The sequence below is a fragment of the Schistocerca piceifrons genome, chromosome 8 (assembly GCF_021461385.2).
Source record: "Schistocerca piceifrons isolate TAMUIC-IGC-003096 chromosome 8, iqSchPice1.1, whole genome shotgun sequence".
NCBI classification, from domain to species: domain Eukaryota; kingdom Metazoa; phylum Arthropoda; class Insecta; order Orthoptera; family Acrididae; genus Schistocerca; species Schistocerca piceifrons.
Genome location: NC_060145.1, coordinates 264,357,826 through 264,377,741, shown reverse-complemented (window position 1 = coordinate 264,377,741; position 19,916 = coordinate 264,357,826). Strand labels below are relative to the sequence as shown.

The 19,916-nt window shown below is 44.2% G+C and overlaps 1 protein-coding gene across 1 annotated transcript in view; it reads right to left on the bottom strand.

Annotated features, from left to right (window-relative positions):
- LOC124711739 (CB1 cannabinoid receptor-interacting protein 1-like) overlaps window positions 1-19,916 on the bottom strand; it is a 1,345,746-nt gene that overhangs the window by 836,744 nt on the left and 489,086 nt on the right. The gene's annotated exons all lie outside the window — the stretch shown is intronic.

Below are 19,916 nucleotides of genomic sequence, written 5' to 3'. Positions count from 1 at the left end.
CAGAGTGGAAAAAAATTCTTTTTCGAGAGGCTGAGTCACATTGGTCCGGATGAAATCAGAATTATATCAACAGTATTTTTGTCGTCGTCCTCAAAAACAGAGATGTCCTCGTGTCCAGAACTAGAGTCCAACAAAAGCAATGAATTAATTTCTGCAACTGATTGGAGCCTTTTTCAAATGAAAACTTAAAAATAATATTATTTCCTTTTTTCTAGATTTTGATACGTTGGGTATAAGATCTTTGCCCCTAAAAAATCCTTTTTTAAATTTTTGGTCCTAATTTGCCTTGAGATCTCTGAAGACAGATACAAAGCTGCGAAAACATTAATCGACTTACATTTATCGCTGAAATTTTTGTATGGGAATGTGTCATAACATTAATCGATTGCACAATAGACTCTTTTTTTCACCTCGAAATGATAGAGGGCAGTTTCCTTGTAGTTTTTTCATTAAACCTGGCTGATCGGCGTCAGGTACAGCAGATGTGGAGGTAACAGCAAGCTTCGTCTTTACGTCAGCTACGAATTAATGAAATCGCCTCTACGAGTTTACTTGAAGTAAACTTCGAAGTTCTGCGACTTCGTATGCTGTAAGATTTCTCGAATCTGCCTAGCCAGGTCGAAGAAGCCTTGACATCAGCGCTGTTCAACTCACTTGCGATTCGGAGGGCTCAGTCGCGTATATCTCCATCGGTAATGGGGTGCTGGCTCTTGACGATCAGTTCTATAGTAAATCTTTCAAATACTGTTGCTTTTATTTCACACTTTAGAGGGTTACCCAGTTACATAGTTAATGGTCAGACTTCACGGAGCGAAACCACGTTCCCACACTACTTAACATCAAGTGTTAAACAGAATGAATATTAAGTTTTACCTCCATTATTAACATAATTTCGCAAAAGCAGCTGGTAATTGTTATAGACATTAAATGAGTTGCAGATTTGAGCCAACAGTAAACGCAGACAATTGTTTCAGAGAAACTGTCAACGGAAACTGAAATTCGCTTTACGAATTACGATCGCACTGAGTCGTGTTATCTGTTTATCGATGCGCCGTCGACGTAGGATTCACGCCTGTCATATTGCGCATATAGTGTCTGCTACACCTCCGGTAGGGTGTCTACGTTTCTCCAGCTGCTTGGCCAACTGCGAATTTGGCGATTTCCAATGAAAAGCACTTGAATACGTCTTACCAATTAAAAGTCTGACAGTGTATTTCTTTCGGTGTATTATTCCTGTATAAAAAATTGCAATTTCGACATGTTGGACCGGACCATTCCCTTGTAACATGTCCTGTTATCAAAGTTCTCCAGCTGCATCAAACTTTCCACTTGCATATCAATGCAATGGTGTGGAAATATATCTAATAAAATTGTAGTTTGTTACCCTGTATTAAACCTCCAAATTAGGATCCGTAAAAGTATACAATTAAAAACCACTGGGCAGCAACGTTATTAAAAGCAAGCGACGACCAACTGTCATGAATTGGAGTGTGGAATGAAACTGGAGTTTTGCAAGGACTGCAAAAGTCCAAAAATAAGAGGAAGCTAATTGCGCCCATTGTATGAATAATCTACACAAGGGTCCTTGGCGGCTACTTGCATATAATCGAAGTATTTGACACACATTTCCAACTATGTTCCCTCTTCCGTAACCGATGTCATTAACGCAATTCAGTACGGCAGTGCTCGACTTGGAGAGAACCGGTTCGAATCTTGGTTGTGTAAGACGTTGCGGTCTCCTGACCTTCATTGCATACATATTCCGCCCTCACAATCATATTACGCACATTAAGACACTTCATTCGAACCCAAACTCGATAAGATAAAGTCAATGTTGTAAAAGTTCATGTAAACGATATGCAAATAACTAGTAAATCGCAAGTGCACACTCGAGGCTGGCGTACACACACACACACACACACACACACACACACACACACACACACACAAACATTCAAGACACGATGGTCGCAGGGGCTTTTAGGTCAGGAGAGGCAAACTGCATGCTGGGGGGCCGGTCCCTTCAGAGGACGAATCAACCTATCTACATCGACCGGCAACCACCCGTAGAGCAGACAAAATTTGCCCGAGTGAAAGGAAAAACGACCCCGTGTTCGGCTTAAAAGCAAATTCCGCTACATTGTGTGGGAGCGCCCAGCCCACGCATTCTTTACAAACATAGCATGCCGTTTCAGAGGTTTTCACAGGGAGACAGCAAACGCCTAACGCCGATGCTACAGATTTCCAGATTGGTCACCTTAAACGTTTTAGAAGAGCAATGCTGATTGGCAGACGATATTCCTGACGCCTTGAGCTGAAGGAGTAATGGAAGAGACCAAAAGATATACCCCTTCACGTCTGGCGTGGAGAGGGGCCGTTCTGTTGTCGCTCTTGGAGCGAGAACACGTAACGAGAGCGTGTGCGCTCGTACGTGTACTCAAAGAGAGAGGAACAAGTCTCTCCTCAGTATTTCACTGGGACAGCACCTCTGTCGAGAGCGAATCAGAGTGCAACTCTATACTGAGTCCTTGCGATTAAGCGTTGTTCACTGTGTTGGCCACCACACTTATTGTGCGGTGTGAACGGACAGAGTTACAGTTAAACGCCTGTGAGCGAATTTTTGAGTGGCATCGCGGTGGACTGGTAATCTGACCGGTGTACCACGCCAATAGTTAGACCACGGGCGAATAGGAGACCTTGAATTGATCAAGGCGTAGGGAGAGTTTGATTGGCGAAGGTCAATCCAGAGAGAATGAGAGTTATCTTATTTGGGCGCAGACAGCAATCATCGCAGCTTACGGTATTGTGCACTACAGCTCTTGCGAGCCCCATATTTCCTCCACAACAGTACACTTCACTGCATTTCACACGCGACAGCCTCGAGCGTACCTCGCAACATTCTAACGGATAATTATTCAAGTTGAGTAGGTGCAGCTGTCAGCCATTCTGCCAAGTCAATAACAATCTTAAACTTTGTATAGAAATTTCATTAGCGAATCCTATCCTTAAGAGGTAACTTATTCTGAAAAGAACCAGGATATAACGTGTTCAGTTCATAACTAAAAGTGCCATTGTGATTTCTCAGAATTTTTGCAAAATAAATAATAATTTTCGTTAGTTTCATGTTTTTTTTTTACACTAACTAGCACTACTCCAGTACCCAAGTATCCCACTAGTTACGTACGAAATTTTGTGAATTTCCTTACAACAGACGACTCCAGAAGGTATTTATTGCTGAAAGTTTTTCAGGCACTTCTGTTTAGAACGTTAGGAGCGTCTGTCTGACTTCTGTAGTAGTGTGGGGGTGGAAATTGCATCTTGCAGGAGCCACAGGGTAAAGCGTACATCTCAGATTAATTCGTTGCGCAGAATGACAGAACAGCACCCACAGTTGTGCAAGAAATTTTCGCTCCCAATACTTGTCTTGCAAGGGTGTAGTTCTTGAACACACACACACACACACACACACACACACACACACACACACACATACATTCATTGCGCTGATGTCCTGAATTAAATTCCAAACCCCTTATCAGTTTCTCTTGAAACAAGGGCATTTGACACTACTGATGGAGATCCGTGTGTCGGCTGGGGACGTTCTGCTTGGTGGTACCTTGGTAGTATTTGAGAGGAACTAGTCGGTGTTGGCACCAGCTACTATTCCTCTCACCAGTATACAACAGATGCATGACACATCTATTACAGTGACCTACAGTAAAGAGAAGAAAGTTTCCATTTAGGCTGTTGAACCTACCCTGCAGGGTTTCCCAGGCAAAAATACGTAATGGGTCTTTCCGTTTTTTTTTCTTTTTTTCACCGATGTAATGACCAATCAAAAGTGACGTCAATCACGTCTTTTTGTCAGTGTAAAGACTAAGAGAGAAGTAGAGTGATGTTTCTAAAGCAGCCGCTGAATCTTTGTCGCGGTACACTAATCTCCAACATCCAATTCTAGGAGATCAAGCCAAAACTGTATACGAAAACTTAGCAAGGTACTTAGGAAAGAAAGACGTAAAAATCTGAAGCGTTAGATGGACGTAGAATTTAATGGAAGGTCTGGAATTAGTATTTTAATGCAAACAACTGGTTATCTATCAATCTCAGTCCAGTACTAACGAGCAGATAAGTTGCCGCGATGGGAAACGCACTGAGTGCCACGTGCAGTGGAAGCATTCCCGAGAACCATGCTATGCGGGGATCTGAAGAAAAGTCTTCGTCCCTCTAAGGCTGTCGACAAACAGACTGTCTCTAAACTACCGTGTAACTCGAAACGCCTGCTGAAATTCGTGTCAATCTCAGCGACTATAGCGGTCTCGCACAAGGCAACTTAAGAGCGTAAATGCTCTCTCTGGATTCAAATCTGAGCTGCTCTTCACAAAAATAAACCACTTTCGACATGGAAAAGATACACACACACTCTACAAGCCACCTTATGCTTTGTATTACTATAACTCTCCCCATTTCGGTTCCTTTTGAGAACTGTTGACGATATTCCGTGCGAATTCTAATCTCTCTAAGTCTGATTTCGTGGAGTTCTCGAGTAATATACTTAGAAAGAAGAAATGTTTCTTTGACTCTTTCCCGAACTTTCTGTCTCGGAAATCTAACAGTGAAACCACACAGTGATGCACAACGGCGCTCTCTTGTAGCCGCGGGAGTGGGGCGACCATCTCCGTGATGGTTTCGCGCTTGCTGAGCCTACCTGTGACGAAACACGCTGCTCTTCTTGGAATCTTCTCTATTTTCTCTTTCGTCCTATCTGGTACGGAGCAGTATTCAAGTATAGCTCGAACGTGGCGTTTTGTAAGCGCTACCTCTGTGAGTGGGTAACGCTTCCTGGGAATGATTACAATGACTCTCAGTCTGGTATCTGCCTTAACCAAGATTGGTTATCCGTTGTCATTCGACAGGAAATCGATCTGTAGGCATTCTCCCTATTTAATGATTATGACTGCCTGCTGTGATTCTTTGGCAATTATATATCTTACAATACCAGGTCTTTTCGCCTAGTTACGCACAATACATTTCATTTGTTTATGTTGAGGTTCAACGGGGAATCTTTGCACGTAGTGTCCTTCTGCAGGTTTTCCCGCTTTTCACTACCATTTTCTATAGTTGCGACTTCTCTACGTACAATAAAGTCATTTGTGAACAGTCTCATAGGGCTTCAAATGTCATCAGCTACCTCATTTTTATGGACGTTGTGAACGGTAATGGTGGTACAAGACTTGCTAGGAGTACGCCCATAGCTACTTTTACATCTAAAGATTTCTCCCTATTGACAGTGACATGCTGTATCATTTTTGTAAGGAACTTCTCAGTGCATTCAAATTGCTGGCCTGATATTTCATTCATACTTACTTTGAAATTTATGCGATAGCGATGATGATGTTTGGTTTGTGGGGCGCTCAACTGCGCGGTTATCAGCGCCTGTGCAAAGTCCCAATTTTTACACAGCCCATGTTCTTTTTCCACAATCCAATCTAGTCACTGTCACAAATGATGATGAAATGATGAGGACAACACAAACACCCAGTCCCCGTACATAGAAAATGCGACAGTGAGGAACTACACAGTCCAGACACATTAATGTGACCAATGCATATGTTCGACGTCAAAGTCCAATACCACTCGCAGATGGCAGGTCGCAGTAGTGGGACAAAGTATGTGTCACCCAACTCTCCATTGTTGCCATATGTATCCAAGACGGCGCCGATGACGTCATCCAAGATAACGGCCTGTAGACTTGGCAACAACACATGACGTCATCAAAGATGGCGGATTTTGGCGGGAAGTTATGTCAATTGGGCTACCTCCACTAACCTAACCTTCCAGAAAAAAATTGGCAGGAAATTCAGATTCCAGCAAGATAATGTGTCACACCACAAAGCTGGCGCGAAATTAGACCAATTAGGCTACCTCCACTAACCTAACCCCCCATCCCCTAGAAAATAGCGGGAAGTTCAAATTCCAATAGGATAATGCACCACACAGCTCTTATCTCTACTAAGCAAAGAAAATCACAGGAAAATAGCTCACTTGGCCTACCTCCACTAACCTAAGTTACCTGACCGCCACCTCTTCCAACGAATTGGCACTAACTCTTAATTTTTGCTGTAAACAAAATTCAATTCCCATTTGTCTACTAAGCTAACACAAATGGCGCGAAAGAAGAGAGACTTTACTACCCTCAGTCACTGCCACCACCTCCTAAGAATTCGTGGGAGAAGGACTTGGGCATAAGACTTTATTTAAACAATTCCATACAGGTGTGGTCAGGACTATAACTGACTTAGCATACATCGCCAACATCAGAGGGCGCTCTCATCTGTGACGTAATCCAAGATGGCGACACCCAGTGTATTCACCATGAGGTCTGGACTCCAACTGACTTAGTACATATCGTCGTCACCAGAGAGTGCCACCGTGACGTCATCCAAGCTGGCGACCGTGACGTCAGTCAAGATGGCTGCACCCAGTGTATCCACCATGTGGTGTAAGATTGTACACTTGGCCTACCTCCACTAACCTAACCCCCTCCCCAATAAAAATGGCGCGAAGTTCAAATTCCAGCACGATAATAGTGGGAAAAATGGACTTGTCTTTATTATTATTATTTAAACAATATTATGCAGGTGTGTTCGCCACGAGGTCCGAAGTCCAACTGGCTTAGTACACATAGCCACCAGCAGAGTACTTCATTCAAGATGTCGGATTCTGGCATGAAGTTTGATTTTTGGCGGTAAGATAGGCCAATTGGGCTACGTCCACTAACCTAACCCTCCTTAAAAAAATTGATCACAAGTTCGAATTCCAACACGATAATCGGTCACACCTACGAAAAAATGGTCTGAAATAGGCCGATTGGGTCACATCCACTAACCTAAGTCCACTTCATCCTACAAATTCCAGCCAAGTTTGAATTTTGGCGGTCAGTTATGTTTTTGCTGCTAAGCTATGAAAATAGCATCAAATAAAGTACACTTGTACTAACCTAAGTCACATCCTGTTGATTGGTGGGAAAAGGACTGAAGTCTTTATTTCAAGCAGTATAGTCATCACCTATGCTCCAACAGATTTAGTACACACCCAGTGCGCTCGCCACTAGGTCCAGACTCCAACTGACTTAGTTCAAATCGTCGCCAGCAGAGGAGGCTACCCCTGGCGCTACCGGTCAGCGGTAGCCCGCGCGCCCGCCACTGGTCCAGCGTTCGCTCACGTCACAGCCCTTGGTCAGACGGCGCCAAAGTTGTTTTGCTGGACAGTGGAATCTGCCATGACGTCACACAACCGCTGGTCCACTAGATGGCTTGCTCGACAAAGAACGCTCTCAGTAAGTTAACTGATCACGCAAGTCTCATTATTCAACTCACATGGCCCAGTTACCTAATACAAGATCGTCGCGAAAACACACGCCCGTATGCGTGAGCCATCGCTTGCGCCAAGCTACCTACCTTCGCAAGTCAATCTAACACGAAGTGCCCACCTCAACTCTCTCTCTAGAACAAAAAAAAAACTCATATAGGTACGAAAACTTGTTCACTACACTTTCAACTATCTATTATCAACTACTTTTCAATGTCCAGACCTCCCCTCTTCCCAGAAACCGGCGCTGAGTTTGAATTCTGACAGTAAAGAAGGGTCACTTGCGCTTTTGCTACCAACCTAAGAAAATTGGGGCAAGGAAAGCACACTTTTACTAACCTCAGCTACCCAACCGCCACCTCTTCCTAGGAACTGGTGCCGAGTTTGAATTCAGGCGGCCAGCCGTGGTGGCCGTGCGGTTCTAGGCGCTCCAGCCCAGAGCCGCGCTGCTGCTACGGTCGCAGGTTCGAATCCTGCCTTGGGCATGGGTGTGTGTGATGTCCTTAGGTTAGTTAGGTTTAATTAGTTCTAATTTCTAGGGGACTGATGACCACAGCAGTTGAGTCCCATAGTGCTCAGAGCCATTTGAACCATTTGCCAATTCAGGCAGTAAAGATAGATCACTTGCGCTTCTGCCACCAATGTAAGAAAATCGTTGCAAACGAAGCTCACCATCACTAACCTAAGAGTCCAGGACGCAACCTCTTCCTAGGGGTTTCTGGTAAAGGGACTCAGCCTGCACTAGGCCCATGGATGGAGGAACGAATGTACTTTATTTAGGGATGCAGCATATGTATCACAGAACACACACACACTGACATGTCCCACAGCATACACACCTGCAAACCACTCCTACATAACTCATTCATAATGTTCTACACACAAGCTTGCTAATTGTAAACCATCAAAAATAACGCATCACACGGTCTACAGACATGCAAACCGCTCGTAAATAATGCAAAACATTTACGTCCAAATAGCCAAACAACTCCAATTTTCCGAAATAATTTCAGTGCAGACCTGCAAACTGCTCCTAAATAATACAGCACAATGATGTGCAGACACGCTAAGTACTCGTAAACTATTCAAATAGCGCATATGAAGGCCTACAGACCCGCTCGCGAAATAATGCAATCAACGCGGGGAAGCACAGTCCGCAGTCGCCCCCGCCCCCCCCTTCCACTGTCCACTGAGTACACAGGAGGTAGCGATAAGTGACGTATAGCTCAGATGTCAAAGCGCGCACAGTCCCTACTCAGCTTCCACAAGCATGAGGTGGCGACATGTCCCATTCATACGCAACACCTGAGAAATTCCTATCCAGATACGTGTTCACCTACACACACGTGCTGATGTGATAGGGTGGGAGCGCAACAGCGAGCTGCAGCCGAATGCAGGCCTAAGTTGTATGTAGGCGCCGTTAATGACCGGGCCTTTATTTGCACAGCGCGCACTCCAAGCAGAGCCGCGCATTTCGGCGGTCCTCGCTACCCTTACTCTAACTGCGGTCCGGCGAAGACGCTTCAGAATTCCATTCCACAATAGCAGAACCTGCTTTCCCCCTTAGCGATTCTAACGGACCATAAGTGACAAATGACTGACGCTTCACCACGCGTACCACAGCCCCCGGGAAGTGAGGCAGCCACAGCTCGGACCCCACACGCTCCGTCGCACCCGCCAGCCGCCGCCACGGAGCACCAGTGAAAGTTGCATTCCAAGCAGCGCTCACACCAGTCTCATATTCGAGGCATCTCCAGGTGCCACTTATCTCTGCTGTTGAAGGCAGAATAGCACAGAGCGTGTTGACACACGCCCTCAACCGCACGTATCCGCCCCCCAGCATGACCGACGCACGACGCAACACCGCCAAGTGCACATGCATAATAACAAGCTCATCTAACAACCTTCCCAGTCTCATTCTTACGCCGCATCTCTTTGAAAAAAAAAAAAAAAACAAAAAACAAAAAAAAAAAAACGCCAATTCGACCTCTCGGGAACTGTATAGTGTCCCAGAAATAGTTAATAGTTAATGCCTGCTTTCTCCATGCCTCAGCTTGTATGCACGGAAATTCTTACCCTAACAGAACCTGTTTACCAAAATATCGCCCAATCCAGTTTCCGTCCCGGACATAACGTGATAGCCTTCCTGCTCTAAACATACGCAAATGTTCTCACCGTTCCTATATCCCGCCACAATCAATCGAGCATTCTGATTCGCTCTTACCGCATTTACACGACGAATTACTTATGGCACAGGTATCGAAGCACCATTCACCTTTTCTTTCTCGGACTTCCAGCGGTTATTTTACACAGATCGCTAAATTGCATTGACAGTTAAACTAGCAAAATTGTCTCCCCCTTATCAAATGCATACCAGACCGACGCGAATATTCGAAGCCCGGAATATATTTACCAATGTAACTACAATTAAATATCACCATTTCTGCTACAGTCTGACACCGATCATTGTACACGTAATGTCTTCTACTGACGACTGTGCTTCATTATCTATAGCGCTTATACTTTTCCACCTAAAAACTCTCTCTCATACCCTAGTCTTCATCGATGTGCTCAATCTTTACATCCCTTACCATAGTACACACAGTAATCCTCTCTAGTCAGGCCATAACAGACAATATTAACTTTACAATGCAATATATAGACATTGTAAACAACGTAAGCCAGACTAACTTAGCAATACAATATATACACATTTTACAGAAACAGTGCACTTATATTTTATACCTGTATAGCACCCGAAAAAATTATATATTTCCTGAATAACTGTTTGCCTACCATACGAAATAATACTGACCCAAAATCAACTATTCGTGTGCATGTGTCTTACGCTCTTCTTGCGAGTCCTACCACCATGTCATAGACGTAATCGATCGGATATTAAAGCAAAAAACTCTATCTTAACAGCTACTGGATCTTACTATCACAAGCGGTCTTCATTCTACAGATGCACGCAAGTATCCATGTTAAATGCTGTACCCGCTTTACAAATCGAGATACGACATTACCTCTGAATGAGGTGGTGTTTTCTGTGCAAATAGCGTGGTGCATCACGGGCTGTAGATGACAAGAGTGAACGATGGCTGCGGAGGTGCGTACGCGGTGAATAGACATGCGACTGTTTAGCAACTGACAGCTTAGTTTAACCGAGGGGTTACGAACAGTGCCTCCTCAACCACCATTCAGCGGATTTTGCTGTGTATGAGCCTCCGCAGCAGCCGCTTGATTATGCACCCATGCTGACTGCTATTCATCGGCGACGAATGCTGGAAGTTGCACGCCAGGTGACCTTTTCAGATGAATCACGTTTTATGCTCCATCAGACGGGTACTGCCCTGGCCAACAAATCCCCCCGAATCTAAATCCAATCTACAGTCTGTGGGACCACCTCGATCGGGCTGTACGTGTCACTGTTCCTGAGCAGAGAAACCTATCGCCGTTAGCCACGGCAGTGGAGTCGGCGTGTCTCCACATCTTGTCCGTAGCTTCCAGAACCTCGCTGACACACTTCCTGCGAGTCTCGCAATGGTCTCCGCTTCTAAAGTTGCTTATTCAGGATTCCGACAGGTGTGGCTGGACCGTATATTTCGAACATCTTCCGGAAGTCGTGGAACATGGAAACATCCTGGATGTCAATAGCTGCTGCCTTCTGGCTCTCCTAGACGAACTGTTGTGTTTCACATGGTAGCTGTTTGTGTTATCTGTTGATTCCTACAGAGGAGATTTTCTGATGCCAGAAAGGTCATAATACCTGTGTATAGAATGTGTTGTATGAAAGACTGACGTGAGAGATATAGGCTATTGTTTTGTGTGTCTGTTGGACAATCCTCCATGAATGCGGGAATGACCTGCGTACTTTTACAATCACTTGAAACGCTTCGTTCCTTTTTTGACTTACGGCATATGGTTGCTAGAAGAGATAGAATTGCATTGGTATTCCATCAAGCCCACATGCCTTTTCTGTATTGAGCGATTTCAGCTGATACCGTATGTCGTGGTCCTTTGCTTCGTATCGCTCATTTTGATGTTAGGAGGAACCACAGTACTGCCCTCCACAGTGTAACAGTTTTGTATTAAAGCTGTGCCGATGTAGCGGCTCGGTCAGAGGCGCCTTGCAAAGTACGCGTGTGTGTTGTCGTTAGCGTAGGTTAGTTTAAGTTAGATTAAGTAGTGTGTAAGCCTAGGGACCGATGACCTCAGCAGATTGGACCCATAGGAACTTACCACAAATTTCCAGTTTGTATGAAGAAGTTTAATAATTCGGCATCTATCATGCTCTCTTTCGATGCCATAAGGGTCTGAATTAATGGTTTTAATCCATTTATTGAGTTACATACAGGGTGTTTCAAAAATGACCGGTATATTTGAAACAGCAATAGAAACTAAACGAGCAGCGATAGAAATACACCGTTTGTTGCAATATGCTTGGGACAACAGTACATTTTCAGGCGGACAAACTTTCGAAATTACAGTAGTTACAATTTTCAACAACAGATGGCGCTGCAAGTGATGTGAAAGATATAGAAGACAACGCAGTCTGTGGGTGCGCCATTCTGTACGTCGTCTTTCTGCTGTAAGCGTGTGCTGTTCACAACGTGAAAGTGTGCTGTAGACAACATGGTTTATTCCTTAGAACAGAGGATTTTTCTGGTGTTGGAATTCCACCGCCTAGAACACAGTGTTGTTGCAACAAGACGAAGTTTTCAACGGAGGTTTAATGTAACCAAAGGACCGAAAAGCGATACAATAAAGGATCTGTTTGAAAAATTTAACGGACTGGGAACGTGACGGATGAACGTGCTGAAAGGTAGGGCGACCGCGTACGGCAACCACAGAGGGCAACGCGCAGCTAGTGCAGCAGGTGATCCAACAGCGGCCTCGGGTTTCCGTTCGCCGTGTTGCAGCTGCTGTCCAAATGACGCCAACGTCCACGTATCGTCTCATGCGCCAGAGTTTACACCTCTATCCATACAAAATTCAAACACGGCAACCCCTCAGCGCCGCTACCATTGCTGCACGAGAGACATTCGCTAACGATATAGTGCACAGGATCGATGACGGCGATATGCATGTGGGCAGCATTTGGTTTACTGACGAAGCTTATTTTTACCTGGACGGCTTCGTCAATAAACAGAACTGGCGCATATGGGGAACCAAAAAGCCCCATGCTGCAGTCCCATCGTCCCTGCATCCTCAAAAAGTACTGGTCTGGGCCGCCATTTCTTCCAAAGGAATCATTGGCCCATTTTTCAGATCCGAAACGATTACTGCATCACGCTATCTGGACATTCTTCGTGAATTTGTGACGGTACAAACTGCCTTAGACGACACTGCGAACACCTCGTGGTTTATGCAAGATGGTGCCCGGCCACATCGCACGGCCGACGTCTTTAATTTCCTGAATGAATATTTCGATGATCGTGTGATTGCTTTGGGCTATCCGAAACATACAGGAGGCGGCGTGGATTGGCCTCCCTATTCGCCAGACATGAATCCCTGTGACTTCTTTCTGTGGGGACACTTGAAAGACCAGGTGTACCGCCAGAATCCAGAAACAATTGAACAGCTGAAGCAGTACATCTCATCTGCAAGTGAAGCCATTCCGCAAGACACGTTGTCAAAGGTTTCGGGTAATTTCATTCAGAGACTACGCCATATTATTGCTACGCATGGTGGATATGTGGAAAATATCGTACTATAGAGTTTCCCAGACCGCAGCGCAATCTGTTGTTGAAAATTGTAACTACTGTATTTTCGAAAGTTTGTCTGCCTGAAAATGTACTGTTGTCCCAAGCAGATTGCAACAAACGGTGTATTTCTATCGCTGCTCGTTTAGTTTTTATTGCCGTTTCAAATATACCGGTCATTTTTGAAGCACCCTGGAAGAACAAATGTTCTAGGATTTTCTATTGGAACGGCAGCTGGCATTTTAATTACGAATTAGTTGAAAACTATACGAATGGCTCTTCCATAGCTAAAGCTGGCTTCGTTCAGATTTTGTTCGCAGACGACAGTCTGGCTACGCTATACCTTCGTTCTATATACTTTTATAATGACACATTGTGAGCGTTCATGTCACGAGATACAACCTGTATGCTGGGATGTCAACGAAGGATACAGGGTATTATGGAATCCAAAATAAACTCGTCAGTCTGGAAGGGCTTTGTTTGATGGGAGTGTCGGCTGACGCTGGACTGGCTTACATTCTGTGCAAGCTGTGAGCCGTGGATTTGAGTGTCACTAGCGTCAGAGCGTTCATTAAAACTGCAACAGCAGCAGTCGTGCACCGCAGCTCACATTACGCAGAGTCATAAAAATTCAAACTGAACTCACTGTGATCGACGTATCTCTGAGAGGCGCTAGCGAATTATTTATGGAATAATCTGACACGGGACTTGTGAATTGAAACGCCTGGCCATGCCAGTTAAACGAATAAGCTGCCACAGCGCAATTCAGTTTAGAAAAGGAAGCTTTATTCAATGACAACCTTGGGTTCCGAACTTGATATTACTTTCAGATAATCGTCAAATGTTTACATACATGCCGTGGCCGAACGTTCGTGTGCACAAACTTTAAGGATCTGAGATAGTGAGTGCTAGCGAACCCGTGTGTATAAGAGGGGGAGGGAGATGCCACAAAACGAGAGTAGTATTGACAGTTCTCTTCCATTGTGTTCTCTGTATTTCGCTGTTGGTCTTTTACTGTAAAATAAAGGTACGACAAACAGAAGAGGTGCGAAAACAATACGGCCCGCATGCATTACAAAGAATAGTGAAACATTACCAGAATGAGATTTTCACTCTGCAGCGGAGTGTGTGCTGATATGAAACTTCCAGGCAGATTAAAACTGTGTGCCGGACCGAGACTCGAACTCGGGACCTTGCCTTTCGCGGGCAAGTGCTCTACCAACTGAGCTACCCAAGCACGACTCACGCCCCGTCCTCACAGCTTTACTTCTGCCAGTACCTCGTCTCCTACCTTCGAAACTTTACAGAAGCTCTCCTGCGAAGAAAAGCTGTAAGGACGGGATGTGAGTCGTGCTTGGGTAGCTCAGTTGGTAGAGCACTTGCCCGCGAAAGGGAAAGGTCCCGAGTTCGAGTCTCGGACCGGCACACAGTTTTATTCTGCCAGGAAGTTTCAGTGAAACATTAGTACATCATGATAGCTACTACTATACTTACAAATCTACGGGTTTATATTTTCCTGGAAACACAAGGATTTAACATCGCTATTTTGCGGTAACATGCTACGAATCCATGTAATGTATCAAACAAGGCCATGCTATAGCTTTTAGACGTAAACAATACACACAACCCACATAAATTTGTTCCTGTCTAAAGCATTCATGTTCTGAACGACATAAATGTTAATGCATTTTTACAGAAAAAAGTAACACCTACAGAAGACGGAACACTGTGCAAACTATATAGCAGTTCCGTAATGCTGGAGACATAGTCGTTGTCTGGCTGCTAGCTGGAGGTGTTCCGTTTCCAGTAATACTTAAAGGAGAAAGATGCGGTAATTCCCTCCATCGAGATTGTTAGGTAGAAGATACAGCGCAGATACTCGTGACCAATGCAGCCATTAGTACGCAGATGTCTGTTTACATTAATGCGCAACTGGCGTTTTCATCAACATCTTGAAAACAGTATTCATTACACGGCAGTTGAAATACCGTCTCCCTGAACATCACTAATATCAAAACTTTCATTGATCCCTAGTGGGGAAACGATGAACCTATGACATTTTTCTCATATAACAACGGGCTTCTTTTTATCTCCTCTAAATAGCTATATGTTCTATACGTAGTTTTATTGAACGCTGTTTTGATGCAAGCGGTAGTGTATGCTGCTTTGCCCTGTGGTCAGCATCGCTTATGGCGTTCTGTGGGTCGCCAATTCAAATCTGTCCGCCAGCTGTTATTTGTTATTTTGTACTTATCATTTACAGCATGTTGTTCAAATATTTTACTTTTGTTATGTTTGTATATCTAGAGTATTCGCTGTTTGTACTAATATTGAAATTATGGAAAATTAGATGTTTGTATAAATAGTAGCACTCTTAATGCAAGAGGTCAGTTCTGGCTGTACGTTGACTTTCGTAGTAAGCGTGCTTTCAGTGCTAAGTGTTGTATTTGACTGACAACCCTGCTTTCGGATTTCAGCTTCAGTGTGCTTGCGACCCAACGCTGTCTCGGGGAGACAAAGGGTACTACATCAACGTGGCTCCGCTTAGGCAATGTAAAAACCGCCGCCTACATGGACAGGAACCGGAATATAAGCAGTTCGCTGTTCCTAAGATCCATATGTTCAGGAGACAGGTTGATTCCAAAACAGGAGTAAGTTCGCTGCACATCAGGTACCACTGAATGTTTTCCGGAGACGCTAGTCAGGGCTCGACGAAATGGCTGAAAGGATTCGACCGAATCGCGAAATGCAACAGATGGGATGTCTGATACCTTCGCCGTTGACGACTTTCGCCAAATTACAGCTCATGTTTGTGGAGACCAGCGTTGCCATCAGCGTGTCGGTTGAGAGTATCCGTAGGTTCGACTTTATTAGGCACTGCCTACACCTAAATATGACTGGGAAGGGATGGTTGATGAAGCTTGCAAATGAGAGGTTAGTATATATATGTTTGGATTCACTCAAGGCTGACGTGTAGAAGGGCTAGACCTTTTTTTAAGACGAAGTCAAGAATGGGGTATCCCTGCTTGACGGAGGTTCCTTCGACGCTGGATGTTAGGTCAATAAATGGGGAATATAGATCAGAATAAGCAGTAAACCTATTTCATGAAAATGTTAGGGGAATTGAGCTGTAGCAGTTGAATTTGCTAATTGATCTAATCACATTATTTGTGTTTCAGGGCATCAGTTACCTAGTGAAGAAATACTAACACTTTCTTTGGAGTGGTTTATCTTACATAGTTTCTATTCGAGGAGTTCGTTGCAGAGAGAAGGAGTGGCCTCTTATTCTAAGTGAAATGTCTCATTCAAAAGAGTTGACATTCAAAACATTTTAAAGACCATCTATTTGGAGGTTGTGGAGAAGAGCCTGATTTCCAAGGAAAGATCTTTTTACTTCAAGGAGGGGGGGAAGGCTTTACAGATCCTTCTGTTCAAAGTACATGGCCTCCCTCTTCAGATTTGACGATGAGCTAGGTCGTTTCTTAAAAAAAGACGAGAAGTTGATTTTGAAGAGCTAACTTGCCAAACCTTTATCCTTTTTCAGTTAGAAATTGCAGACAGATATGCAGTTGCAATAAGCAATAGATTTGGATAAATAACACAATTAGAATATAATTTAGTAGGATACGGGAGCTGTATAGTAATGTGAAATACAGCCTGAGACCGGTAACAGCATTTTACTACGGGGAGTACTGCAAAGTGATACGCAATGTCATTAGATAGGTCAGTACAACGCATTACAGGAAGAGAATAGAAATATTTCAGAAGAAAATTAAAAGTATGTGGTCAGTCGTTAAGCAGATGTCAGGAGAGAATGCAGGAGTTTAACAGATTACAGCTCTCTTGAATAGGGGTGGAACTGTTGGTGATCTATCAGTGTTGTGTAAAATATTTAATTATCACTTCTTGTCAATAGGTGGCAAGTTAAATCAAAATTTTATTGGAACAGCTAAATCTGTAGAAGTTTTGTAAGCTGATGTTCGGAGACAAATACATCACATGCAACTACCGAAAACATGCAATGATAAAACTGAATCCATTATTATATCTTTACAGAGTAAAGACTAGCATGGATATGATGAAATTTCAAACAGGAATGTGAAGATCATGCACAATACATTAGTTCTGCATCGGGTCCCATGTGCGATGTGTATTTCAGGTGTAGGAGAACAGCAGCGCATCTCAATACAGATAATTTGATGCCAGACTCTCAATTTGTCTTCAGGAAAGGAGTATAAATAGACAATGCTTCTTATTCTTCTTGGTGTGAGTCCTAACTTTACTAAATAACAGGTTGATGACAGCATGTATTTTCTTCGATTTAACGAAAGCGTTTAATTGTATGGGCCATACAATACTTTTGCATAAGCTACAAATAGGCAGCTGTGAAAGGAGTTTTGTCGAATTTTTATTGCTTCCGTCAGCTTCCTAATCTTTACGTCATGTATGTACTGGTGCGTAAGTAATGTGGCAGATAAATCGTTGGTCGCTTAGTCATATTAACTTCTTTGACTTGGGCTGCACTAGTTATCTATGGCGGCGGGTTTTCGGTTCAAATGGCTCTGAGCACTATGGGACTTAACATCTGAGGTCATCAGTCCCATAGAACTTAGAACTACTTAAACCTAACTAACCTAAGGACATCACACACGTCCATGCCCGAGGCAGGATTCGAACCTGCTACCGTAGCGGTCGCGCGGTTCCAGACTGTTGCACCTAGAACCGCTCGGCCACACCGGCCGGCGCGGGTTTTCGGCTGCTGCTGAGTAGGTACGTGTGGTGATCGATATTAATCTTGTGGGTTGTGGGTACTGGTTGAGTTCACAACGCACGGCATCTAGAGCTGTAGAATGCTGTGGAGGTGCAATTATCACGGAGAAGCCAGATTTACTTTGTTCCTTTTTTTTCTAACTGGTCGTAAGAGCTACTCATGTTGCTTCAGAAGGAATTTTTTATAAGGTTTGTCAGGTCGAGCAGTAAGGCGTTACATAAATGTTAAGATGGGAACGAAGAGGACCACGCAGAGTGAAATAGGGAGAAATCCATTCGCATCGACGATTTCAGGGCCCACATTTTGGTTGTATGATTCGTGTCGAAGCAATACTTTCACTTCATTCCATTTCTGTTCTCTTTTTGTTGGTATTTAATTTTTCAGGGTGAAAGAACGCTTGGCCTGATTCTGGATCTCGTGCTGAGGTTAGACCAGTCCATACATTTGTTAAGAGCTATCACTCGTACTGATGCGTCCCGATACAAAGTTTGTTACATATAATCGTCAAGATTATTTTTTATTTAAATTTTTGTGTCCGCTTGTGTCACATGTTTGGCGCACCTACAATAATTGTGTGTCTATAGTAATGTCTAGTCTGACTTCCAATCACGTAACATGCTTCATGTACAGAGTGAACCAGAACTCCACACAAAAACTTTCAGAGGTGGTAGTATGGACCAAAATGAAAAAAAGGCTTGTAAACGTAGGCTATAAACTGCGTACCTTAAGAGCATCGAGCACCTGTTCATCTTCGCTTCTATGAAGTGCATCTCTTCTACTGAACCATTTTAGAGGACATGTTTTCTGCACTTTTTCCGTTTTGGTCCATAGTAGAGGAGTTTTAGTGCACTTTGTAGTCTCTGACTATGCAGCGTTAACGTACACCACTGATCATCAAAATTGCTACACGAAGAAGAAATGCAGATGATAAACGGGTATTCATTGGACAAATATATTATACTAGAACTGACATGTGATTACATTTTCACGCAATTTGGGTGCATATATCCTGAGAAATCAGTACCCAGTACAGGTGCAGCTGCCCATGCAGCTTCAACACGATACCACAGTTCATGAAGAGTAGTGACTGGTGTATTGTGACGAGACAGTTGCTCGACCACCATTGACAAACGTTTTCATTTGGTGAGAGATCTGGAGAATGTGCTGGCCAGAGCAGCTGTCGAACATTTTCTGTATCCAGAAAGGCCCGTACAGGACCTGCAACATGCTGTCTTGCATTATCCTGCTGAAATGTAGTGCTTCGCAGGGATCGAATGAATGGTAGACCACGGGTCTTAATACATCTGAAATGTAACTGTTCAAAGTTCAAAGTTCCGTCAGTGCGAACAAGAGCTGACCGAGACGTGTAACAAATGGCACCCCATACCAACACGCCAGGTGATATGTCAGTATGGCGATGACGAATACACGCTTCCAATGTGCGTTCACCGCGATGTCGCCAAGCACGGATGCGATCATCATGATGCTGTAAACAGAACCTGGATTCATCCGAAAAAATGACGTTTTGCCATTCGTGCACGCAGGTTCGTCGTTGAGTACACCATCGCAGGGGCTCCTGTAAGTGATGCAGCGTCAAGGGTAACCGCAGCCATGGTCTCCGAGCTGATAGTCCATGCTGATGCAAACGTCGTCGAACTGTTCGTGCAGATAGTTGTCTTGCAAACGTTCCCATGTGTTGACTCAGGGATCGAGACGTGGCTACACGATCCGTTACAGCCATGCGGATAAGATGCCTGTCACCTCGACTGCTAGTGATACGAGGCCGTTGGGATCCAGCACGGCGTTCCGTATTACCCTCCTGAACCCACCGATTCCATATTCTGCTAACAGTCATTGGATCTCAACCGCCGGCCGCGGTGGTCTAGCAGTTCTAGGCGCGCAGTCCGGAACCGCGTGACTGCTACGGTCGCAGGTTCGAATCCTGCCTCGGGCATGGATGTGTGTGATGTCCTTAGGTTGGTTAGGTTTAATTAGTTCTAAGTTCTAGGGGACTGATGACCACAGATGTTAAGTCCCATAGTGCTCAGAGCCATTTTTTTGATCTCAACCAA